This window comes from Hippopotamus amphibius, chromosome 9 (assembly GCF_030028045.1).
Source record: "Hippopotamus amphibius kiboko isolate mHipAmp2 chromosome 9, mHipAmp2.hap2, whole genome shotgun sequence".
NCBI classification, from domain to species: domain Eukaryota; kingdom Metazoa; phylum Chordata; class Mammalia; order Artiodactyla; family Hippopotamidae; genus Hippopotamus; species Hippopotamus amphibius.
The window spans coordinates 16,712,012-16,721,747 of NC_080194.1; the positions used below are offsets into that span (position 1 = coordinate 16,712,012).

At 37.0% G+C, this 9,736-nt stretch overlaps 1 pseudogene; it reads right to left on the bottom strand.

The window, feature by feature from the left end:
• Positions 1 to 372: 372 nt before the first annotated feature.
• Positions 373 to 1,388, bottom strand: LOC130860293 (SANT and BTB domain regulator of class switch recombination-like; annotated as a pseudogene).
• Between the last annotated feature and the right edge of the window lie 8,348 nt (positions 1,389 to 9,736).

Here is a 9,736-nt window from a genome sequence, read left to right on the forward strand (position 1 = left end):
ATCGAACTGGTGTCCCCTGCAGTAGCAGGCAGATTCTTAACCACTGCGCTACCGGGGAAGTCCCAGAAAATCCAATTTTAAAGACAATTTGCCTCAGTCACCAAAATTCATCTGAAAGTAAATCTGGTTCTTTTGTCGAATTCAATATAACACTTACATAGAAAACTAAAATCTGTTACTGAAAAGAAATCATTTTAATGGCACTGATCAGAATATCTTTCAAGATAAAATATAGCTTTTATAATAACTTTCTTTTGAAAGTAGTGCATTTCTAAATCAAAGTTGGATCACGTGCAGAAAAGATATTAACCTATTCCTTATGAGGATAGTCTTGCTTTTATATAAATACATTATTAATTCACATTTAAAAAGCTATATTTTAAATTTATTACACCATATATGAATGTAGATAATATTTCCATGTTGATCCACATTGATTTTTCCAGGAATGCAAGGAATTCTTCTTTCTGTTTCTTTTGTTAAAAGCTTCTTACACAAACAGCACCTGTATAATGTTGCTGCATTATTCCGAGAATCTGGATTCAAGTACTCAGGATCAAAGAGCCTCTCAATCTTCTTACAAAAAAGTTTACTCCTAAACTTATCTTTCTTGTCCTTTAAATCATCAACTTAATTGTGTGTGAACAGATCAGCTATACGTGTAAGAAGATTTGCATTAATACAGTTCATGTTGCATGGGGTAGCTACTATGGCATTCATATTTTTGTGGCAATACTGAACACATTGTTCAACCAATGAATCCATTTTCAAAAATTCTGAAGAAATAAGAACTGAGATGACATTTCCTGGCTCTAAAGTGGGCATCTCCCAATCTTTATTCTCCTTAGTGTTCCTTTTAACATATTTTATCAACCAGTTGAAAATGTGAAGGTCACAATGAACTGAAATGTCCACCTCTTCCCAGCACTGGGCATCCACAGATAAATATTCAGCAAAGTACTTCATTTCTGATATCAAAAGATCTCGTGGGCAAATAAAATCTTCTTTCAAGTTTTTTGCTTCATCACATATATGGATCACCATGTTTGGCCTGTTTTAGAAACTGCATCCTGACCAACTGGAGTCTCCTGAAATTCTCCTTGTGTGTCAAGAAGTGAGGATTTGATATACATGGCTAAAGTTTCAACAGGACTCTCTCCAGCAGCCATGAGGGGACTATACTGGTTGTCCACAGGTGAGCTTCCACTGCTCTTCAGTTCATCAAACTTCTTTGCACACTCTTTGGGTGTTAATCCAGGCACAAGCCTTGCCACAGTTTCCCAGTTGATGGTTTGGTGGATTCCAATTAATGGGTAAAGGATCATGTCCAAAACCATTTGGTTGTTATTGATTAGGAAATTGTTGTTTTCTGAATATCCACAGCTCATCTTTTGGAACTTAACGCCGCGGCGGCCCTTGCTGCGCTTGCGTCACCTCAGAGGCTGGTACCGCCTGCGCCATGAAGCTGCCGCGACCAGCCTCACAATATTTAAGTCAAGGATTGTCCTTGACTCCGTGATTAGGGAAGATTCGAATACTGGCATACTCACTGGATTAATTCCTTTTCAGCTCAAGTCATTTGCTGATACCTACAGTGCCAAGGGTTTGTTTTACTTTGCCCCACTGGTACTGCGGAGCTTTCTTTGGAGAATAACTGGAAACACGTCCCTCTGTGCCTCACTGTAATTAACATTCTGTGTGAGACTTCAGAGGCACGTGTAAATGTCCAGAGGAAGAAGGCTATCTTCTCATTGTGCCACCCGGGAAATGTCAGGGAGGCACTTAATTCCTTTGCAGACTGGAAGAGGAGCAGATAAGAGGAATTTAAGCATCCTTCATTCCTGTGAAGTTTGGAGAATCGGGATTTGAAGAGAGAGGGAAATAAGCTTCCTTCCCTCCTCTCCATAATTATTCTTTTTAAAAAATTCTTAACAGGATTTTGGAAGGGGTGATGGAGTAGAAAAACAAAACCCATCACCTAGTAAGCAGAAAATCTGTTCAGTAAATGCTAAAGATAAATTATCTTTAAATATTTTGTAACCATATTTTATGCCATGGGAATATTCACTTACTATATTTACCATTCCCTTGTCCATCTTCATTTGTTCAGATTTATAATTCTCATTCTACCTGAGACATTCTTGAAGGAGTCATAATAAAACGCAAGTATTAAAATTTAATTGGGTACCACCATGTAGGACCTTTCCCTCAGTAGCTTCCCCAGCCTCTTCCTACTCTTTTACTTGCCAGAAGGACTTAAACACATCTGCCAAAATACTTAACTTTCAATCTCAGAAAAATACCTGAATGATGAAGAATCTATTTCGACTGAAAAACTAAAGAGCAGTAAAGAATCGACTTTCCATGGTATATTAAGGGAGGTGTGATAGCACTTCTCACCAAACAAATAATTTTACAGAGTAACTGAATCATAGCTTATTTCTTTTAGAGCACGATGTTTTCTCCATTTAAAAATATATTGAAGATAGCTATTCTCAGTGGTATCCAGCATTAGCAGGTAGACAATTTACAGGAGATGAATTTCCCACTTTTGGATGTAGTGTAGTAAATTGGTGAAGGCCTCTGGAAATTACTGAGCTCATCACATGCACACATGCACTGAATGCTATTTATGTGTCTTTGTAGCTTGCAAATTTAATGAGGCTGAGATCTGAAGAATAAAAATATTTCCACTACAAAAATGAAAAAAATGTTGGAATGAAATCTAGGTTCATTACATGTCTAAGATCCCAAAACCCAAACAAAATTTTTCTTCCATAAGATCACATGGAGTGAAAATGAGTCAATGTTTATTAGAATCTTTGTTTAAAAGACATCAAAGGGATGCTGACAATCTCACCATTTCACTCCGTTCCCTATCATCTATATAGACATAATATGCTCTACTTTCAGGAAACCTGGAGCATCTTATAAGTTGTTGGTACTCCTCATGGAATGTGGATCATGTAATTATTGGCCCCGAATGTATAAACTATGAATTAAGTGTCACTTGAATGGAAAATTATTTGAAGAAAGTACACCATGATTCACTTCTAATGAATGCTTTCATACGTCTCTGCAAATGTATTCACCCAAAGAAGTTCTCATAGAAGCAGGCCAAGAAACTATTCTTTCCTGTGATATTTTACCTAGCAATTTTTAAAGTCAAATAATTCACTAACACTAAAAAATTTCCGTTTATTTTTAAGTAGCACACACAGAAATTTCCTGTGCCGGGTTAAATCTTACTGAGTAGTCAACTGAAATTGAAATATTTTCCAACCCACAAAAGCATATTCCACAAAAGACAATGAGAACACTTGATAAAAATATTAAAGCATAAACTACATGCTTTGTTATTTAACCCACCCCAAGCTACTAATGTGCACTGTATCTCCTTTTAGAAAGTGAGTGCCAACCCACAGTTATTCAGAGCTAAACTTTCAGACTTCGATTCGTTTTCATGGTTCAGGGTTACGGTATTTTCTGATTAAAGACAAACTATGGATCTCGTATATAATGAAGACTGAAAAACAGTCAAACAAAAATAATCTGTACATCCTGGGTTCCTAGTATTTAGGACTCAGCTCAGTGTTATTGGCTGATAGTTACATAGCATTATCAAGGAGAGATTTTTGTGCTGTGCCAGATCACAGAGGCCCTTCTCTGCTAATAAGAGAAGTGAGGACTAATCCAAAAGACAAAGAGCCAGTAGTAACTATTGACCAAAGGGTGTTGTGATCAGCGTTGTGTTAAGGAACAAAAATTTGTGACAACTTTATGTTATTTGAAAAACAGAATGGCATCCAGAGCATGTGGTTAATAATTGCAGTTTTTCAAGTGAGAGATGATGAGGGACTGGATTTAACACAATGGGATTTGGGATAGACGGGGGAAATGGATCTAAAAAATCTCGAGTTATAGCTGACACTCTATGTATTGCTTACATGGGGAGAAGGGATTATAGAAGAGGCAAACCTCAAGAATGATATCAAATGCCCTAGTTTGGGAGGCTGAATCAATGATTTTAAGTGAGCAAAGGAGGCAGAGAACAATTAGAAGAAAAGTTCTCTTTCAGAGGTGCCCAATTTTGGATGCCTATAATTAAAGGTGGTTGCATCAGACAATTGGAACTCTGACTTTTATAAAACCATGTCTGGCATATAGGAAGAGGCACTATTTCCTTTCCCTTTTCCTTCCTTTTTTCCCTTGGGAAGTTGATGGGACAATTTCAGAGGATGAATCAAATACCCTTGAAGAAGGTGACTCTCTGGCTGCAGTTGCACTACAGATACCTAAGGGTCTTTATTACTATTTCTGACTAGTTCAGGGCCTTTCATTCAGGTCCACCTTGCCCTGCCCTTCCTCTGAATTTTAAAAAGTAGGGAATGCTCTCTGATCATATTTCCTCAACCAATACTTCAGGACAGTTATATCTTAACAGGAGAAAGCAGAGAAAGATTTGAATATCTTATTACCTTGAATCCTAAAAAACCAGCCACTTACTTTTATACCATTATTGTCATAGTCTGGGAATTTTAAATGCTTTAATTCCAGCGTGGTTGAGTGGAAAGAGTACTGAATTAGTACTGAACTATTTTTGTTCTCAGCAATTGTACTAATAAACTGTGCTATTAAAATTGTGTTTTAGTGTTTTCTTTCACCCCTTAACTTGTACTTGAACGGCTAGGCCCATAACTTTCTTTATCTTAGTTAATTCTCACAGTGGTATTGGTATCCAGCAATTTTTCTATCTGCACTTTCTCTGGTTAATTGTCTCGTTGCAGAACACTAGATAAAATCTAAGGTAGCTTCTAGCCCTAATGTCATGAATCCACAACATACCAAGCTGTCGAAGGAAATGTTTCGTGGGAAAGACACAAACTAATTATATAGACAATTTTATTAAGGAAAGTGTCTATGTGTGCGGTTCATGGGATGGAAAATGTGAACGTTACTCATCAGCCTTGGGAAGATAATTATCACGGGGTTTCATTTCTGGAAGTCTTTACTGTTGGAGGTGAAATTTTAGAAAATCTTTGAAAAAGAGGAGAGAAGGTAAAAGGTTATTCCAAGAATAATGAATGGCATGAGTGAGAAAAGCATCACAGGGGACAGGGTAGGAGGTGAGAGTATAGAGGGAGCAGTGGGCTCTTGGCTCCTCTACCCCTTCTGCATGATAATCTAAAAGCGGTGGTGGGGGGGGGGCATGGGAAGGAAGTGTGGGCAATTCCATAGGCAATCTAGGGAAGCCCTTTTAATGTGATCCTTAGAGTCTGGGCAAAGAAGCACAGATTTTATGGTCTTCACTAAGGATAAAGGAATAGGTAGGTTATAAAGACAATGTAGACCCACGATTTGTGGCTATCCAGGAGGATGGAGCAGTTACAGGAAATATATGAAGTCTAAGCATTGGGACACACTAACAGACTCATACAGAAAACATGAAATAGGCTTCTCCCACTTAAAGAGCTGGGTTGCCATAGGATACTGGGGAAAGGAGCTCAGCTGTAGGAAAGGAATATTCTTTTCACAATGGGATAAAACTGGGTTAAAAATAAGTAGGCTATACACAGTAGCTTTGGGCCAGACAATTTTGGTTAAGTCCTTTAGTTTCTAAAGCCAAGTCTCCTAAACCTGGGAGTTTGTTAGAAATGCAAAATCTGAGGCCTCACTCCAGACCTACTGCTCTAAATATCTGCTTTGAGAAGTACAGTACTCAGCTCCCTTATTTTTAGTTTTCTCATCTGTAAAATAGGGAGAATGGTTACTTTATAAAGATGTCGTCAAAATTAAGTAAAATAACATTCCCAAAGTGTTTAGTACATACACTAAACACTTGGTATAGTAGGTACAAATAATTAGAAGTTAATGTGTTAATATTAGTAATAGTAGTATATATTATAAAATTATTTTTAAGAACTAAAATATATGTTGAAAAAACTAGCTAAATCCCACTTCAGAGTTTGGCACTTTAATTTCTAATCCATAAAAAGAACTTGACCTTGCAAGCTACTGGTTATCTGCAATTAGACCTACTTTCAGTAGAAAATGACCAGGTGAACAGATTTGTTTTGAATGGTGCCTAATTTGGCTGAATTTTGCTGAGAGATTATTATTACATGAGGTTTGTGAATCTCTTCAGTATTAGTGACTAAGAAGGGGAATTTTGAGCAAAGAAACCAATTGTCAGATTAACACAGTTCTAATATGCAATGCAAATATTATGCTACTGAAATAAAAGTGCAGACCTACCCTTAATTACTCAAACCATCTCTCCCTGGGACATAAAAGGGTTTGTTTTGTCGCTTAGCTTTAATTTATTCCAACTATCCTTGACCAGGTTTGCAAATGGGCTCAAAAGACCTTTAGGCCTGACAATGTTTTAATCAACCCCCAAATCGTCTTTACTCTTCCAGCTACGTTTTATAGAATTGCTGCACTCTCTATTCCCAGTCCACCGTCATGTCTGCTTTAAATAGAGACAAAACAGTTATTTAAACATCACAGGTCTACACTAGACTATATTTCCAAAGAGAGCCATGATTCTGATGCCCTCACACAGGAAAACAGGGCTAATGTAACAATCACGGGGATGATGATGGTGATGGTGGTGCTGAAGGTCACTACAGTAATAATAACCTGCAACAGCTGTGGAATGTTCAAGTCCATCTTCTGGTTTACAATACCATCTTTTTTGGGACACCCCTAATTTTACCTTTAGTGGCAAACCTCTCCATTGAGCTTCAGAGACATGTACCCAACTGCCTACTCAACATCCCTAACGGATGCCTATGGGGCATCTACAACCTCACCTGCCCAAAGAACTGGTTTCCTGTAAAATACTGGCCCTCCGATAGTCACTCCATCTTCATAAATGGCCCCCTCATTCAAAGCACCATTAGAATGCTTTTTTCCTCCACATCTCATCTTATTTATCAGCAAATCCTGCTATCTCCATCAGTCTGAAATGAGCAACAATGTTCTTTCCACTATGCAATTCTGCTTTGCAGGAGGAATTATTACTGACATCTTTAATGCCATTGAGATTTCAAAAGAGTTTTCTCATATTGATATGTATGAAACCCTCTGAAGAATCATAATGTCTACTAGTCACAATTCATAAGGTGAAAAATGTAATACAGAATGTATAGTTAGCAACTAATGATAGGACAAACAGATGAAATTCATAACAATTTAGGCTTCAGAAATTGACTTTAAGCCCAAATGTTGTCTGTGTGTGTGTTCATGTGTAATAGTAGGAAAAAAGCATAGAAGTATATGGGAATTCAACAACAGCTTCCAATGGCAAGCATTTATTAAATACTTAATGCGGGAGGATGTCTCGTACTATGCATTAAGAGAACAGAAACACAAAGATGAATAAGAAAAAGTCTACATCCTCAAGGAACTCTTATTCTAGAAGGAGAGTCAGGAAAATAGTTTCAATAGTCATAGACTCAATTGTCCAAACTTACTGTAATAATTTAGAAAAATATTCACCTGGTGGGAGCAACCTAAATGGATAAGGAAATAAATAAAATTTAAATGGTAACTTAGCAAACCCAAACTCCATAAGTAATGCCAAACATCGCAGGGCTTATGAGTTATCAAATCCCATAGCTATTCATATTAAAAAAAAAAACAGTGAGGAACAGAGTCTTGTAAATGGCCAAGGAATCTTTTTTTTTTTTTTTAAATCTCCACATATCTGATGTAACTATGCTGTGATACAAAATGCCTCCTCATGGTGAAAGGGTTTCCAGAACTGAGGTTAAAGTCTCTACAGGTTTATTTCCCAAGAGTGTCTGTGTATTTGAGTGATCCATCCTTTAAAGACATGAGCATTGCATTGGGTTATTCCAGTAAATCAAGTAAGCTACTGAGTGATATAGTGCTGGAAGCACTGAACTCCTTGTGAGTTTTAATTCAAGAATGACAAAGAAAAGATGGAGCACCAGAGCACAAGCCAAGCTTTGGAAGCTTTTCTCATATACTCAGTTGTGTTTTAAAATACATTTATTATCACTGACAAGAAAATGATTCTACTAAAATGCAATCATCATGGAAACTAAACACAGCCCTAATCCAAAGCCAGTGTTTACATTAAAGAACTGTTTATCCAGCAAATGCTTTTGAGGACCTACTATGCCTTAGACACTCTGACAGAGAGGCGAAATACCAGGATGAAAAAACTTGGTATCCAAAAGTGAATAGATTAGTGACAAAACACTCTCTTGAACAATCAATTAACATGAAATAGTTACTTGGATGGGTGTAGGTGCAAAGTATTATAGATGAGAATCTGCCTCAGAGATACAGTGAAGCTGAGCTTGAAAAGTAGAAAACAGTTAAGCTAGCAGACAAGTGATAGAGTGGGTGATTTAGAAAAAGAGAGCAGAATTTTTAAAGGCATAGGTATTGGAAAATTTGCTGAGAGGGCAATTTCTCTTAATATCTTAATGTTTCTTAACATCTGGCATTCCCTTTTAACTGCTGCTTAAATATGACATTTAGCAGAACTTTCAGCCACTGGACAGTCAGAATGATTTGTCATGGTAAACAGAATGCAATGGGTTCTTAGTCCCTATGTTAGACAAGGCTACAGTCTAAGTATTAATATTTTTTTTCTATTATAGGTATTATTAGAGGCAATGTTTCTTAGAAATATGACTCGTTTTTTTCGTGGATTGTTGAATCTAAGACATAATAATTCTGGTGCAAATAAAATCTCTTAATGAATTATGTAGATTCTATTAATTGATTTTTCATTTATTTATTAAGACCATGGACATCTACTGAGAGATTACCAGATACCCACCACTGTGCTAGACTCTAGAGACACAGAAACAGATAACATAGAGCCTCAGCCTTCAAGACTCAAAGTCTCATGGGATATTTAGATACATTTAAACAGATACTTATAAAATAGTGTGATCAGTGTAAGAATAGAAGCATATGGGTAACAGAAGCATGAGGAAGGGAGACTTAACAAGAGTGGATAAATATGGGGGAAACTAGTAAAATGTGAGCCAGCTTGTGAAAAATGAGAAAGTTGTTCTAGGTTATGAAACAGCACAAATAATCATAAAGGAGGTGTAAAATATCATGGATTGTTAGGGAAGGTCCATATAAAATTTACTGTGCAGGAAGCCTGCTATAACCCAAGACGTAGGTAATGACTTTAAAACGTATTTACACTTTCAATGTTTTGTGTTCCTTTTGTCTTCATTCTCAGCCAAACAGCATGATTGCATTGTAGGCTGCTTTATATGGCTCTAGGCTCTTTAACATGCAATAAAGAAGCAATGCTTTTTGATACAGTGGAACAGCTGCTGTTAAGAACACGATTAACAAATGAGTCAAAATGTGCTGCTGAGGGTTAGTTAATGCATTATATCAGTGTTAATTAAAGTATTATTAAAAGGCTAACTGTTGCCTCTTGTATTCCCAGAATTTACACACACACTTCATTAATCTTTGCCCTCCCTATGGGGTAAGTCACTGCACCTGTTCATCTTCATAAGCAAAAGTATTGCCTGCCAGATAGCTGGTGTGCAGCTCAAGACAAGTAGGGATGACATGTGGCAGATCAAAAAGGAAACACCCCAGTGTTTGATAGGGATTTTACTTTCACCTCATTTTGGTGACAACACCCAGGTCTTTTCTTATTGCTTATCTGAGTAGACTTGTAAGATATACTTATTAAATTCCTTCTACCGATGATGTCTACATC